Genomic DNA, 15,996 nt, shown 5'->3' with positions numbered 1-15,996 from the left:
ATCTGTTGAGTGTTGGCCAATTACTTGAAAAAGGTTACAAAGTGTTGTTTGAAGATAAAATGTGTTTAATTCAAGATGCAAAAGGGAATGATCTGTTTAAGGTCAAAATGAAGGGAAAAAGCTTCTCTTTAGATCTTATGGAAGAGGTGCAGGCTGCTGTTTCAAGTCCAATCAGTGCTACTGAGCTTTGGCATAAACGATTGGGACATTTCAATCATGCTGCACTGCTGTATGTTAAAAAACATAATATTGTGGAAGGCTTGCCATCATTAGAAGACTATGTCAGTAGTTGTAGTGCATGCCAATACGGGAAGCAATTCAGGCCACCATTTCCTCAATCAAATTGGAGAGCATCACAAAAATTGCAGCTGATTCATACAGATCTTGGAGGACCACAACCTGAATTATCTTTAAAGGGAAGTCGATATTACATTGCCTTTATTGATGATTTTACTAGAATGTGCTGGATTTATTTCTTGAGATTTAAGTCTGAAGTTGCAGGAGTTTTTTGGAGGTTTAAAACTTGGATTGAAAATCAATGTGATTTTAAAATTCAAGTTATAAGATCTGACAACGGGAAAGAGTATGTATCAGATCAATTTAATTCTTTTTGTGAAGAGGCTGGAATTGAACATCAGCTTACTACTCCTTACACTCCACAACAAAATGGAGTAGTCGAGAGGAAGAATAGAACCATAATGGAGATGGCTAGATGTATGATGCATGAAAAAGGCCTTCCAAAGAAATTCTGGGCTGAAGCTGCTAATACAGCCGTGTTTCTATTAAACAGGCTTCCTACAAAGGCTGTTCAAGGAAAAACTCCTTTTGAAGTATGGTATGGTCATAAACCTTTTGTTCGAAATCTTAAAGTTTTTGGATGTATTTGTTTTACCTATGTGCCAAAGGTGAAAAGAGACAAGTTAGATAAAAAGGCAGAGGAAGGAATCTTTATTGGCTATAGCACAACTTCAAAGGCTTATAGAGTCTTTCAACCACAAACTGGTAAGATTCTAATAAGTAGAGATGTTCATTTTGCTGAAGATAAACAATGGAGTTGGGAGAAAGATAAACAGAATCAATTTTCTGATTTATCTTTAATTAAAGATGAACAAATAGATGATCCACCTGTTAGAGGAACTAGATTGCTTTCTGACATTTATGAAAAGTGTAATGTTGCTGTGTTAGAGCCTGAAAATTTTGCAGAAGCGAAGAAGGATCCAAAGTGGATTGTTGCAATGCAGGAGGAGCTTAACATGATAGAGAAGAACAAAACATGGGAATTGGTTTCTAGACCCCATCACAAAAATGTTATTGGTGTGAAGTGGGTGTTTAGAACCAAACTCAATGCAGATGGATCAATTAACAAGCACAAGGCCAGACTTGTAGTGAAGGGATACGCTCAAGTATTTGGAGTTGATTTTTCCGAAACATTTGCTCCAGTGGCTCGGCTTGATACAATCATATTGGCCCTTGCTTTGGCAGCTCAAAAGGGTTGGAAGGTGTTTCAACTAGATGTGAAATCTGCTTTTCTCAATGGTTATTTGCAAGAGGAGATATACGTTGACCAACCAGAAGGATTTGAAGTTAAAGGGCAGGAAGACAAGGTTTATTTGCTGAAAAAGGCCTTGTATGGTTTGAAGCAGGCTCCAAGGGCCTGGTATAGCCGGATTGATGAGTACTTGCTGAGTATTGGCTTTACAAAGAGCCTCAGTGAGTCAACTCTTTATGTGAAGTGCTTGAGTTCTGATATTTTAATTGTTTCTCTGTATGTGGATGATCTTTTGGTTACAGGAAGCAATAATGTGTTTGTTGAAGAGTTTAAGCAAGATATGATGAAGGTCTTTGAAATGACTGATTGTGGAGAAATGGCTTTTTTTCTCGGAATGGAAGTCAAACAAAATGAAAAAGGAATCTTTATCAATCAGAAGAAATATGCAAAAGAGATTTTGAAGAAGTTTCAGATGGAGAACTGTAAGCATGTGGATACCCCAATGGTTCTTAAATTGAAGCTAGGCAAGGAAGATGGTGCAGAAAAGGTTGATGAGACTGATTTTAGAAGTCTTATCGGCTGCCTCATGTACCTTACAGCAACAAGGCCTGACATAATGCATGTTGTGAGCATTCTCTCAAGATTCATTCATTGTGCAAAAGAAGTGCATCTTCAAGCTGCTAAATGTGTGCTTAGATACATCAAAGGTACTCTTGACTATGGAGTATGGTTCAATTACAATCAAGAATTTAATTTTCATGGATTTTCTGACAGTGATTGGGGAGGATCATTGGATGATATGAAAAGCACATCAGGTTATTGTTTTACACTTGGTTCTGGAATGTTTTCTTGGTCTTCAAAGAAACAGGATATTGTAGCACAGTCAACCGCAGAAGCAGAATTCATTGCTGCTGCTGCAGCTGTTAATCAAGCTTTGTGGCTGAGAAAAATTCTAGTTGATCTACAGATGGCTCAAGCAGAACCAACTAAGGTGCTTGTAGATAATCAAGCAGCAATTGCAATCTCTAACAATTCTGTTTTTCATGGGAAGACTAAGCACTTCAATATTAAGCTGTACTTTCTTAGAGAAGTCCAAAAGGAAGGAGAAGTCTTGTTACAATATTGCAAGACAGAAGACCAATTGGCAGACATCTTTACAAAGACTCTTTCAAAAGGAAGATTTGAGAACTTGAGAGAGAATCTTGGTGTCAATAGCTTCTGATCCAAGGAGGAGTGTTGAGAATATGGATCAGAACCTATTATTAGAGTTTATTGCATATTCCTATGGTTATGACTGTTATGATTTTAATTATAGGAATTATGGGAGGTTACAAATTTATGTTGGTCTGTTACAAATTTATAGGTAGTTTTATTTTGTTTTATTTCTGATTATGAGTTTCTTGTATTTAAAGGTTGTTAGAAGGAATGAAATGTGTGAGTTTTCAGTTTATCAGATCTCATAAGTCTTGTTTAATTTCTTTTCTAAATTCCAACAAATGCACGCCTTTTGATATGTGTATTTCTATAATGAGTATCTTAACATGTGCCTTGAGGGCACAAGTTAACATTAGCCATATTTTAATGGTCTGCCATTAAACCATATTCATGATAGGATATGTCCAATTAGCGGATTCCAGCAGGTGGGAAAATACTGAGAAAATACTTTGGCTGTTATTTTTGTGTTGTATGCTAAAAATTATGACTTCAGGATTAATTTTTTTTTAACCAAAAAGATAGAGTAGCAAAGAGCTACACTATCCCAAATATATTAAGAAAAAAGAGGAACAAGAACAAGGAACAAAGGAGGAGAACAAGGAACAAGTTAACAAACCTATGGTTAGGCATTCCTAGCCTATTTTGTCCAAAACGATCTCTAACACACATAGGAATATCATACCAAACAATCAGATAGTTCAATGGTTAATACTATGTTTGCTAAAGCATCAGCACAGTCAGAGACTTCAGGATTAGAAAAGAGAAAGAAGGCTCAAATTCATTCTTGTTTCTTTTCCATTTCTACTCCGCATGCGAGGGCTATGGCCGGAAAACGAAAAAATTTGGCCAAAAAGTCTTCTTACTAATAGAAACATGGACTTGAACACTGCCAGTGCTGAAAGCGGATAGCCTGCAAAAAGCGTTGAACCAGAAGTCGTTTCAGCTTCACAATTCCACGATTACATCGCTATTAACAACATTGCTTGATAAGAGAATATTGAGATAATGTTGTACGTATAATACTTTTACCTAACACTTCATGATTATACCAATAGTTAGGTAAACCACTAGTACTACTTGTACAACCCAGGCCTACATGCATGAAGACTAATTCTTAACAAAGAAAGATATTTTTCATCACTAACCTCCATGCGGCCGGTGTGGTGTTCAATTGTTTCCTTTTCAAACTCTGGATCAACAAGAAGGTTTGCGAGATTAGGGTTTCTGTCATATGCCTGCTTGATTCTGTCCAAGAATATAGCTCTAAGGATGCAACCTTTTTTCCAAATACGGGCAAGTTCACCCAATGCCAAATCCCAACCCTTTTCAGCACTCTTTTCACGGATCAGATTCATCCCTTGTGCGTAACTACAGATCCTAGCTGCGTAAAGAGCCTTCCTAACATCATCAATCAACTGCTTCTTACTTGTTGGTCGGTCAAGATATCACCAAAGCCACCTGATTTAAAGACCTGCAGCTTCAACTCTTTCATCCTTCAACCCACCAAGGAACCTGGCATCCAATGAAGCTTCAATCGTGGGAGCAGCAACTGATAATTCAGCTGCTTGCTGAACAGTTCACTTACCGGTACCCTTCATGCCAGTTTTGTCAAGAACCTTGTCAACAAGATATCCATCACCCTTACCATCCGAATATATCCGCAGTGATTTCAATCAGGAAACTCATAAATTCTCCCTTGTTCCATTCAGTAAATGCACTTTGTAGCTCCACAATTTGACAACTTTCTAATTGACTTCAACAGATCGTAAGCCTCAGCAATCAGCTGCATGTCAAGTCATCATAACCTGCTAATAAGCACTATACAGATATATAGAACTTGTAACCCTCCTTTATTTGTAAATAATCAAGTAGTATATTCTAACTTATAAGCTATGTATCACCGACACGCATATTAAAGATGTGTCTAACGTTCAAAGTCTGTAAGTATTTGACACCAACGCGACATTGACACATTACATTTGATTATTCTATTTTATCAGAGTATCAAACTAGGAGAATCTGACTAAGGAATATTCATGCACACATTCTCATCACTTACAAACCTAGTATGCTACTATTAAAAATAATTCAATTTGTTATACAACTTTTTTATAAACTCAATTTGTTAGTCACCACTTGAAGAGTGGTTTAAGATTTGAATAGATTCTTGCATATCAGTTAACAGCAAACAAAGCATGGAAAGATAATTACTGAGTAACATGAAAGAATATCTCAAGTGTATATGATCCATAGTCTTAATTTTTGTTTACAAAGAAGTGGTTCTCAACAAGTGTAACAATTATTCAAATTTTCAATAATTTAATGTTTTTCTTGAATTTGAAAGAGATATTTAAACCCTCTTGATATTTTGTGGAAAGATATTATTTTCTAAAAATAGTTTATCATGAATTTGTGCCACACCTATTTCAGCTAGGGATGTAAATGGATATCCATGGATGCGGATAGTGTGATATTCGTGTCTGCTCCGTTGGATAAATATGAAATTCGTACCCTATCCATCCGTGCGGAAATCCGTTTTGCAGATAATACACGAATTTTGAGGTATCCGCGGGTTTATACAAATATCCATGGATAACATTTATAAAAAAAAATAAAAAATTGTTGATTTTTTTAAGCTGGAAATTAAAAACTAAAGTTCATCACATGCATTTTCTTTTCTTTTTAGCAAAACATAATATCCATACATTACAATAACAAAGATCATTGACTCAACAAAAACATGAATAAAGTTCCTTACATATAATAAACATAAATTTCTTTGATTTAACAAAAACAAAAGTAAAGCTCATCATATTCAACAAAAACAAAACTTTCTTGATTCAACAATCCCGACCACTATCACTTCCTTTTAGAGGAGCGTGATACAAATTTGAACAGTTGTGTAAAAACTAATAACACTCACAGTACCGAAGTTTTTTGCTTAGGAAGTTGAATGGTATTAAGGTTATTTATGTAATTTACTCGATTTAATAGCGGATATGGATATCTGCTGGTGCGGATACCATTAAATCCGCATTCGTATCCATTAATTAGCAGATAGTTAAAATATCTGTTTATTTTATCCATGGATATCCATTAAGGTATCTGCTCCGTGTCTGTGGCGGATTTTATCCACGGATATCCACAGGTGTGTATTTTTTTGCCATCCCTAATTTTAGCCAAACACCATTACAAGCTTCTCAATCATTATTCTCATTGTTGACAAAAACCATTGAAGACTTTTCAATCATTGAGTCCATTATTGTCATAAAGACTTCAAAACAAAATGTAATAAAACAAGAAGCTCAACACCAACAGAAGAGAAAAGAGAAAGTAGATAGATTGACAGAAGTTACTTCTAACAGGTAGCTATGATTTAAGTTGGAAGTAGATGAAATTTCAAGACATCCTTATGGTGACTTGCACCTTGTTTGGAAAAATAACATAATTAAACGCTTATCGCATAAGTGTTTCTATATAAGCTATTTTTATAACGAAAGATAAAATAAAGTCAAACAATTTTCATATAACTAAAAGCTAAAAACACAAATAAACATGTCACGGGTCTTTCCTAACACCAAAGACTGTTGACCTTCTACATAAAATTTAAAGTGAATTTAAAGTGTCTAGAATAGCAATGTCATGTCTCCTATGTCCATGAATGTTGTGTTTAAGAGGATTGGTTTTGTCGTGTAAAAAGACCTAACGGCGCAGCTTATTGTCTGCTTGCCTTTTGTTCATATGTAAGTAATCCTTGATATATATTAACAAATAATCTAGCAAACTCTGAATCCAACGAGGCACTTAATATACAACACATGTACAGATAGGATTAGGAAGGTTCTTACACAATAGTTTTATAACCAAACTAGAATTAAAAACCAAACATAACCCCACAAAAGACGAAACATGAGTGGAAAAAAAAGGTGCATGTTTTGAAGGGTCGTAAAAAGGTATGAATAATGCAGAAGTTACTTTCACCTATATAAATATATCATCCACACTTCTAAAAGGTAGATTCTTATTTGTCTTTGTTTGTAGGACAAGCTACAAATAATCAAAATTTGTCAAACTACACAGGTATGAAATTCCAGAAGTGTGCAACGATTAATAAAGTATAAAATAAAGTGACAACAACAACCAATACTTATCCAATTAGGTGTGCCTAATTAGATTAATTAATCAAATTCATTGCCCTATTGTCTTTACTAAAAACCAAAAACTGAATTGGCAATTCATAAATATAAGATGGATACTTTTTTTTGCTGGCTTTCTTCAACCTTAATTACAAAGATGGATACTATGCTCAAAGGCCCTAATTCTCTTGGAATGACTAGCTAGGTTTCGCTCTAAATCTACGAAGTGCAGACACAACACTGAAACATACATGCCAGTAATAATTTGAGAAAATAGAATTTATTGAATGTAATCTCATATGTTGGTGTCAGACATATATACATGTATTGAGCATCGAACGTGGATACCAGTAACATTTTAAGAAGATATAAATGATTGAATGTAATCACATTCGTTGCTATCGGACATCGATGTATTGAACATCATATAAACCTTCAAATCGAAGTATTTGTGCTATATAGCTCTTAATCCTTCTTAGTTGTAGACAATGTCTTATTTCTCCAAGAGTCTATATGGATTGACTTATTTAAGCTTATTTACTGGCATAAGCACTTGTGAGATTGTTTGAGAGTTTATGAAAATAGTCAATGGCATGTCCATGAGTTATTTTCTGCTTATTTATACAAACTCTCTAGGATATATTATGAAAACAGCTTACAACTTATATGAAAAAAATTGACTTTATCTTTATTATAGAAACAGTTTATGCATAAACAATTATGCAATATGCACTTTGACTAAGTTGTTTATCCAAACAGTGCATAATTATCAAGTCCCCAACCATTAATTAAATAACTAACCAACGGTGTTACCTGTTAATACTTTCCCCTTAAACATTCACACATTCCTCAAGGTGAAAGTGTGGTTAAAAAAATAAGAGAACAATACATTGGCCTAGTGCAATTCTGGTAGAAAATAGCTACAGAAACGAAGACAAAGTATTTCAGTAGCCAACAAAATTCCAGATGATTCTTCGAATTTCAGCACCAAATCAAATTTGAAACACCTGTATATAATCAAGTTTCCAAATTTTGAAAGTGCATTCCAATGCTATTACATTGAGCTTGAAACCACATAGCAATAGCGTAGACCAAAATAATTAGGGGAGAAAACTGGACAAGAAACGATGTGCCTAACATACTTCCTTTCTCCCTAGTGCAACTAATATGAGGACTAGGATTGTTCACAGTTCGGTTCAGGAAGGAAAACAGAAATGAACAGTTAAAACAGCTCAGTTGAACCGAGCGGAATGTTAATGGTTCATCCAGAAATGCATCGAACCAGTATAAAGGTTTGATGTACCGGGCTCTGTGTTTTTTAACCAGACCGAACATTTTTTAAGTGAAAACCAAACTGCACTTTTCAAACTGTGTGAACCAAACTGCAGACAGTGATATGGTATTTCTACCTTGGTGGTAGTGGTTTCTTCAGTCTTTGCATAACTAACTACGATGATGAGTCGGCTTGTACATGAGCAAGAGCTCTGTCAATGTCTATGATCATTTCCCCACCACAAAAGCAGTCAAGTTTGGCAGATTCTGAGGTGGTGGTGAGTTGTACTCGGCCAGCCTGCACGAGACCCACTCTTTCAAGCTTTTCTTTGGCTCTTCGACATTGATGACACCACTTGTCAATGTCAATGTTGTTTTCTGATTTTTTGGACTAACTTCTTGTTCTTAGGAATTTCCATTTGCTCTTTCTACATGAGGTTGCTCTTATCCTCTGAAGCTAAAGGCTCTAACTTTGCCATTGTGCTAGCTTCCCAAGATTGCTAGTCCTCCCAAATTTGAATATCTGGACTAAATTCCAATTGGAACCGTTTGAGCGGTAACTTTTCAAAAGTCGATCGTGTCACATTCTGGTTGCTCCATTTACATGAAAACCACCGTCGTAGAATTGAGAGCATCCCTTCTCAATTCCACTGTTGCCCATGATACTGATCTACATCAAACTTGATAAGAATTGGTAACTTCACTTGAAAGAATTAGAGATAAACCCCAGCTACAGAGATAGACCATTGCAGAAATTCGATGGTATGTAAACCTCCCTATGATCAAAGGCCCTAACTCTCAGAATAACTTGCTAGCTTTTCCTTTCAACTGTTCATACTAGTTTTGTGAATTCATGCAACGCAAGAGAAAAAATTTGTCGAAGGAGTTTATTATCCATTGTCCCAATTTCAACTACTTCGGTTGACTAAGTCGGACCATTTTATACCTATAAGAATAAATTACCCGTTGCAAAATTTGGCTGAGATTTACATTGAGAAGATAGTTAAGTTGGATGGTGTTCCTACGAGTATTGTTTCAGATAGAGATCTGATGTTCACATCAAGATATTAGGAGAGTTTGCAAGGGGCGATGGGAACCAAATTGAGGTTGAGTTCTCCTTATCACCCTTTGACTGACGGTCAGACTAAAAGGAGCATTCAGTCATTAGAAGATTTGTTAAGGGCATATGTGTTGGAGCAAGGAGGGAGTTGGGATACTTACTTGTCGTTGATTGAATTTACTTATAACAACAGTTTCCACTCTAGTATTGGGATGCCTCCTTTCGAAGCATTGTATGGTAGGAGATGTCGAACACCGTTGTTTTGATATGAATCTACTGAGAGTGCGGTGCTTGGACCCGAGATTGTTCAGCAGACTACTGAGAAAGTTAAGATGATTCAAGAGAGGATGAATGCATCGCAAAGCAGGCAGAATAGTTATCTTCATAAACGGAGAAAGTCATTGGAATTCAAAGAAGGGGATCATGTGTTTTTTAGAGACACTCTGGTGACGGGCATTGGTCGTGCTTTGAAGTCTAATAAACTTACACCATGTTTCATTGGCTCTTATCAAATTATAAAGAGATTTGGAGAGGTAGCTTACCAAGTTGCTCTACCATCGTAACTTTCGAATCTTCATAGTGTGTTATATGTGTCTCAACTTCGGAAGTATGTCTCTAATCCATCTAACATAAACCAAATGGATGATGTGCAAGTAAGGGATAACTTGACCGTTGAGGTCTTACCCTTGAGAATTCAAGATCGAGAGGTAAAGAACTTAAGGGGTAAGGTGACATGGGGAGGACCTTCTGAGGAAGCATAACAAGGGAGCTCGAGAATTGGATGGGGGAATCTTATCCAGAGTTATTTCCTTAAGGTAATTTTCGAGGGCTAAATTCTTTAAGTGAAGGAGAGTTGTAACACCCCTCATTGCTATTTAATTAATTTAATAAGGTTAAATAGGTGAAGTCTTAATTATTATTATGATGATAATGCATTTTGCTTGAGTATTATGTTATTGTCAAGGAAATAGAGTTTTGGTGATTATTATTATGTTATGACCTTATGGGGATTAAAACGATGAGGAGAGGAATTAAATAAAGTAATAGAGGTGGGATGTGTGAAATAGAAGTAATAAAATAAGTGGGGGAGGATGGAGTAAATTATGTTAGGTAGAGGGGAGGATGATGATGATGATGATGATGATGATGATGATGATGATGATGATGATGATGATCATAATGATAATAATAATAATAATAATAATAATAATAATAATAATAATAATAATAATAATAATAATAAACCTAGTTTCCTAGTTATAAATAGAGAAATAAAAAATCAAAATAAACACTTTTTTCTGAACGGAGAAAAGAAGAGAAGAGAAGAGGAAAACCCCAGCTAAGGAGAACAGACAAAATAGTTCATGGAGGATCGAACAATGCTCTAGATGTCAAGGTAACAATATTGGGTTGCAATAGAGAAGATAGATTAACACAAAACGGCTAGGGTTTCATTAAATACCAATATCTTAACATTACAAAATGTTACAGGAGAATATATATACACACACACACACATATATAACCTAGTGGACTACTATCTTAGTAATATTAATACCCAATAGCTTCTTTTTTGACAAAAATAAACGATATTCATTCTTTCAAATTGATAGAGTACATAGATACAATGAAAATTCGCTAAAAACAAAAAGGATGAATCAGTGAACAAACTCACAGCATCCATGTTGATAGCATAAAACGGCAAAGTACTAAAGCATACACATATGATTATATTTAAGTCTCCAGAATACCCATAGCTCCGGATCTGCAACGTTGACGACTCCAAAGTCATTGATATAATCTGCACTGGATCGAAGTTGATCTGACAATTTGAATCAAACAAATACATGACTCAAACAAGAAAGACAAACAAAGTCGGACAAAGACGACGAAATCACGAAAGAAAAAACGAAATAGATGTGAAAATCACTTATTCCAATAAATGGGAAATAGAAAAATGGGTGCACACCTTTGAAGCATTTGTTGCACTGACATTTGAAGACTTGGTGCACACCTTGAACTTATAGCTTCTCATAGATCCAAAGTTCCAATTATTCACACAATTATTGATATGATTGAACAAATCATTTCAATTTAACTATGATTTTGGAAACTGGTAGAAGCGCCGTCGTTGGATGACGTTTTTCTTCAAAAATGAAAGGTTTGAAGACCTTATTCCAGTTTTATTTTAATCATGGAATATTAGTCCAACCGCTCACTGTTCTGTGATTTCACGATGAAATATATGATACTTCTGCAATTTTTATGTTTATCAACAAAATCATTAGAGTTTGTAAGATACTATAAAAAATTGAGATGACAAATGGAAATTAAAGACATAAAAAGTGAAATTGGTCACCAAAATGTTGTAAGATAAATATCATAACATTGCAATACAACTTAAATATAATTTAAATTATTTTGTAAACTTATATGATAGCTTATAAATAGAGCCAATTATTTTCTTTAATTTTGGGAAAATTATTTGTATTAAGAGAAATTAGAATGGAATAGAATCACACAAAGAGTGATTCTGAGTGTGAATCAGATTCTGATGATGGTGATACGGAAAAAATTAAGGACCAATTTGTTACAATTAATTAACATAAATGACGTCTCTGTGAGCTTAGCGCAGTTGGTAGAGACATTGCATAATTTATGCAGGGGGCCGGGGTTCGAACCCCGGACACCCACTTCTTCACATTTATTTGTGTAAGTTCTAGCCACTAGGCTACTAGACCAAAAAAAAAAATTAACATAAATGACATAAGTGGTACAAAAAAAAATTAAAGGGACATAAGTGGTACAAAAAAAAAATTAAAGGGCTAATTTGTTACAATTAAATAACTTAAAGGACCGCTGGTGTAATTTAGCTTTTTTCTTATATGCATGCTTATATTTTTTGAGGAAAAACAAACTTATGATTAGTCATTTCCAGTGGAATCCCAAATTACATGATTTTTAATCTAAAGTATTCATTTCAAATTGACAACATACCTTATCAATCCTGGATCCGTTGCTTCTTGATTTCTCTGTAACTTCCCAGTTGTTCATCAATTCAGCGCAAATCCTTTTAGGGCTTCTTGGTTTTCTTCTTGAACTAAAAAAGTTCTATGATCAACACACTAATGAAGTTAGATCCAATGATTTAATTCATAAACTCTTTTCTTAACAATAACACAAATTATTTCTATAGGCTAAAAATTGATCTGATAATTGAATAGAGAATTTGAAGCAAAATAAGTATTAAAAAGAATATATTCATATAGTACTCCCCTGAGGGAGATCCAATAAAATTACAACGATGTAGAGATATATTCATATAGTATGATAAATATGAAAATAAATTGTTGATGGTATACCTTTGGTATTTCATCGATTTGATTATGTGATTTATAATTATTTTAATTTGAACATCTTCATCTTGATCTGCACATTCACCTTCATCCATTGTTACAACATTCAAATTGTACCGTCAGATCTACAAAGTTTGAGCAAAAGGATTTGAACAAGCTATTCGATCCAGAATTCTATCGATGGGTGTTGTCGTTGTCCAATTGGATGTAAATCAAATTTAATGGGAACAAGTTGACATAAAGATATTCTTGAGATCAAGTTGACAACAAGATTAGTTTATGAGCTTGTGAGATGAATATAAGAATTGATCAATTTCGGATTCAAAGAGGCAGCGAGATCTTGAAAAATGATTAATAACTAAAGAATATCAGAGAACACGAGAAAATAAAAACAAATTATATGAAGAATGACATCTAGAGAACAAAGACGAAGTAGAAATAGTGAAGAAGCATTATTGAAAAGAATTAGAAGAAATGAATGGGAAAATATTGTGGATGCGGCGATATTTATATTGAATGAGTAACAAAAGAGAGGATGGGCCATCGGGTTTTGGGACAATGGGTTTGGGCCAATTAATCATAGAAACTAGAGAGTTGCTCTTCTCCAATTTAGAATTGCTCATTCCCCTAAAAAATCCGAACGTGAGTTAACTCACGAAGGTGTATTTTCAACGTGAGTTAACTCACGTAGCATGGAAATGAGCAAAAACAAAAGGGAGAAGAGCAATTATCTAGAAACTATATTAACCAAGACATAAAATGCTGCCCAAAAATGTCTCAAGATGCCTTCAAACTCCCTTATAATAATACGTTAACATCAGTGTAAAGTGGTTATGCCACTTGCACTAGTTAAATGGATACATATAATTATAATTATTTAAAGGTTTATTTACCTTTCTTTGCCCCTTAACTTAATTTTTAGAGTTCATTTTGGTCCCTTAATAAAAAAAATGTAATATTGGTCCTTCAAAATCTAAAATCTTTTTTTTTTTAATAAGCTAAATTAGCCCACTTAAATTGACAAAAAAAATGTAATATTGGTCCTTCAAAATCTAAAATCTTTTTTTTTTTAATAAGCTAAATTAGCCCACTCCAAGGAGAAGCACACTCCAAGATCCTAAGTCAATACCACTAGGCCAACCCAAGTGGGTTAAATCTAAAATCTTTTTATCGAGCAAGACTTGTATAGTCATAATCACAAATATTTTTAATTTAGAAACACACACTAAAAAGTAAAAGATGAAAGATTGTTATTTTCAATAATAACATAAAAAAATCATTTTCAACTTTTTATTATTTATGAGTGTTTCTAAATCAAAATTATTTATAGTTGGTACTATACAAGTTTTTCTCATTTTTATCAACAACAACAAATTTTGAATGTGCTGAAAAACACAAACAAAAGAGTTTGAATTGTGTTGACCGTTTTAAAACATTTTAGATTTGACGTAGGTTTTAGTAAACCTAATACCTCACTCACTAAGAGGGTTAACTTTCAACATACAACGTCTATTCTCTTTTTATATAGGGTTGGTACTGGCTATGTATAGTTTGACAACAAGATAGAGAGAGTTTAAGATAAGGATATAATTTTGAACCATTGTTTTATATTATCATCTAGCATATATGGTTCTAACATAAAAACTCTTAATATCTCTTTGAATCTATATTTTTTAGGGTTCCCGTTGAATCTTAATGATGCAACAATATATGATTATATCATAGTATGTGTTCAGAAGGATTAAGATTTTAATGGTCTGCAATTAGACCATGTTCATGATGATATGTCCAATTAACGGATTCCAGCAGGTGGGAAAATACTTTGAGAAAATACTTTGGATGTTATTATTGTATTGTATGTTAAAAATTATGACTTCGGGATTAGAAAAGAGAAAGAAGGCTCAAACTCTTTCTTGTTCTTTTTCATTTATACTCTGCGTGCGAGGGTTGGGGCCAGAAAACGAAAAAAATTGGCTGAAAAGTCTTCTTCCTAATGGAAACACGGTCATGAAAGGTTTATTTAGATGTGTTTTTTCCGCGCTTCATGGCCTTGAACACCGCAAGTGCTGAAAGCGGATAGCTTGCAAAAAGCGTTGTACTAGAGGTCGTTTCTGCTCCACAATTCCGCGATTACATCACTGTTAACAACATTGCTTTATAAGTAAATAAGATTAATTGAGATAATGTTGTACAATACTTTTACCTCACACTTCATGATTATACCAATAGTTAGGTAAATCACTAGAACTACTAGTACAACCCAGGCCTACAAGCATGAAGACTAAATTCCCAACAAACAAAGATAAATATTCTAGGCTTAATTAATGATTTGGTCCCTTAAGTTATTTGTTGGTTACATTTTGGTCTCATAAGTTATTAACGTTACAATTTGGTCCCTTAAGTTATTTGTTGGTTACATCTTGGTCCCTTAACTTATTTTTTGGTTTCGTTTTGGTACCTTAACTCTTCCTCCGTCAACCACTCTGGTCCTTTATGTTATTAGAGTTAATGTACAAAAACGAAACCAAAAAATAAGTTAAGGGACCAAAACGAAACCAAAAATTAAGTTAAGGGACCAAATTGTAACGTTAATAACTTATGGGACCAAAATATAACCAACAAATAACTTAAGGGACCAAATTGTAACGTTAATAACTTATGGGACCAAAATCTAACCAACAAATAACTTAAGGGACCAAAATAGTAATTAAGCCCTTTTATCAAAATCTACAAACAAAGACTAAATTCTCAATGTAATGGCTTTTTAGCCATTACATTGAGCTTGAACCCCATAAAAATCGGACGGAATAATTACGGGGAGAAAAGTGGACCAGAAACAATGTGCCTAACATACTTCCTTTCTCCCTCTCGTGTGTAGTGCAACTATTATGAGGACTAGAATTGTTGACAGTTCAGTTCAGGAAGGAAAACGGAAATGAACAATTAAAATAGTTTGGTTGAACCAAGCTGAATGTTAATGGTTCGTCCAAAACTGCATCGAACCAGTATAAAGGTCTGATGTACTGGTTTAGTGTTTTTTAACCAAAATGTAATTTTCAAACTGTGTGAATCAAACTGCAGGTGATATGGTATTTCTACCTTCGTGGTAGTCGTTTCTTCGGTCCTTGCACCGTGAACCACGTCTAGCAATTCTAGCTGTGTATGATGAGTCAGTTTGTATATGATCAAAAGCTCTGTCAATGTACATGATCTGTTCCCAGCCACAAAAGTAGTCAAATTTGGCAGATTTTGGGATGGTGACGGGTCGTTCTTGTCCAGCCTCCATGAGACCCACTCTTTCAAGCTTTTCACCGGCTCTTCAACATTGATGACACCGCTTATGTAGTGCCTAACGATGCTTCCATTGCACCACAGAATACGTCGCATCTCTACTTTATTCTCGCATTTCCCTACAATCATGATGAGACCAATAGTGACACTTTTTGCATGTATCTCTATCATTGACTG

General features: G+C 34.5%; 1 long non-coding RNA gene and 1 pseudogene across 1 annotated transcript; both read right to left on the bottom strand.

Moving 5' to 3' along the window:
- Window positions 1–3,758: 3,758 nt before the first annotated feature.
- Window positions 3,759–4,493, bottom strand: LOC146904649 (6-phosphogluconate dehydrogenase, decarboxylating 2-like; annotated as a pseudogene).
- A 6,245-nt stretch (window positions 4,494–10,738) lies between these two features.
- LOC146904648 (uncharacterized) lies at window positions 10,739–12,969 on the bottom strand. Its single transcript, XR_015019433.1, has 4 exons — window positions 12,535–12,969; window positions 12,170–12,283; window positions 11,142–11,426; window positions 10,739–10,994 (listed from the first exon to the last, which is right to left on the bottom strand). It is a non-coding gene; the product is annotated as an uncharacterized LOC146904648 (long non-coding RNA).
- Between the last annotated feature and the right edge of the window lie 3,027 nt (window positions 12,970–15,996).

The sequence above is a fragment of the Medicago sativa genome, chromosome 7 (assembly GCF_051527215.1).
Source record: "Medicago sativa cultivar Bolivia chromosome 7, Bolivia_mono, whole genome shotgun sequence".
NCBI classification, from domain to species: Eukaryota; Viridiplantae; Streptophyta; class Magnoliopsida; order Fabales; family Fabaceae; genus Medicago; species Medicago sativa.
Note: the sequence above shows the minus strand (reverse complement) of the source record. Positions and strands in the feature narration are given on the sequence as shown.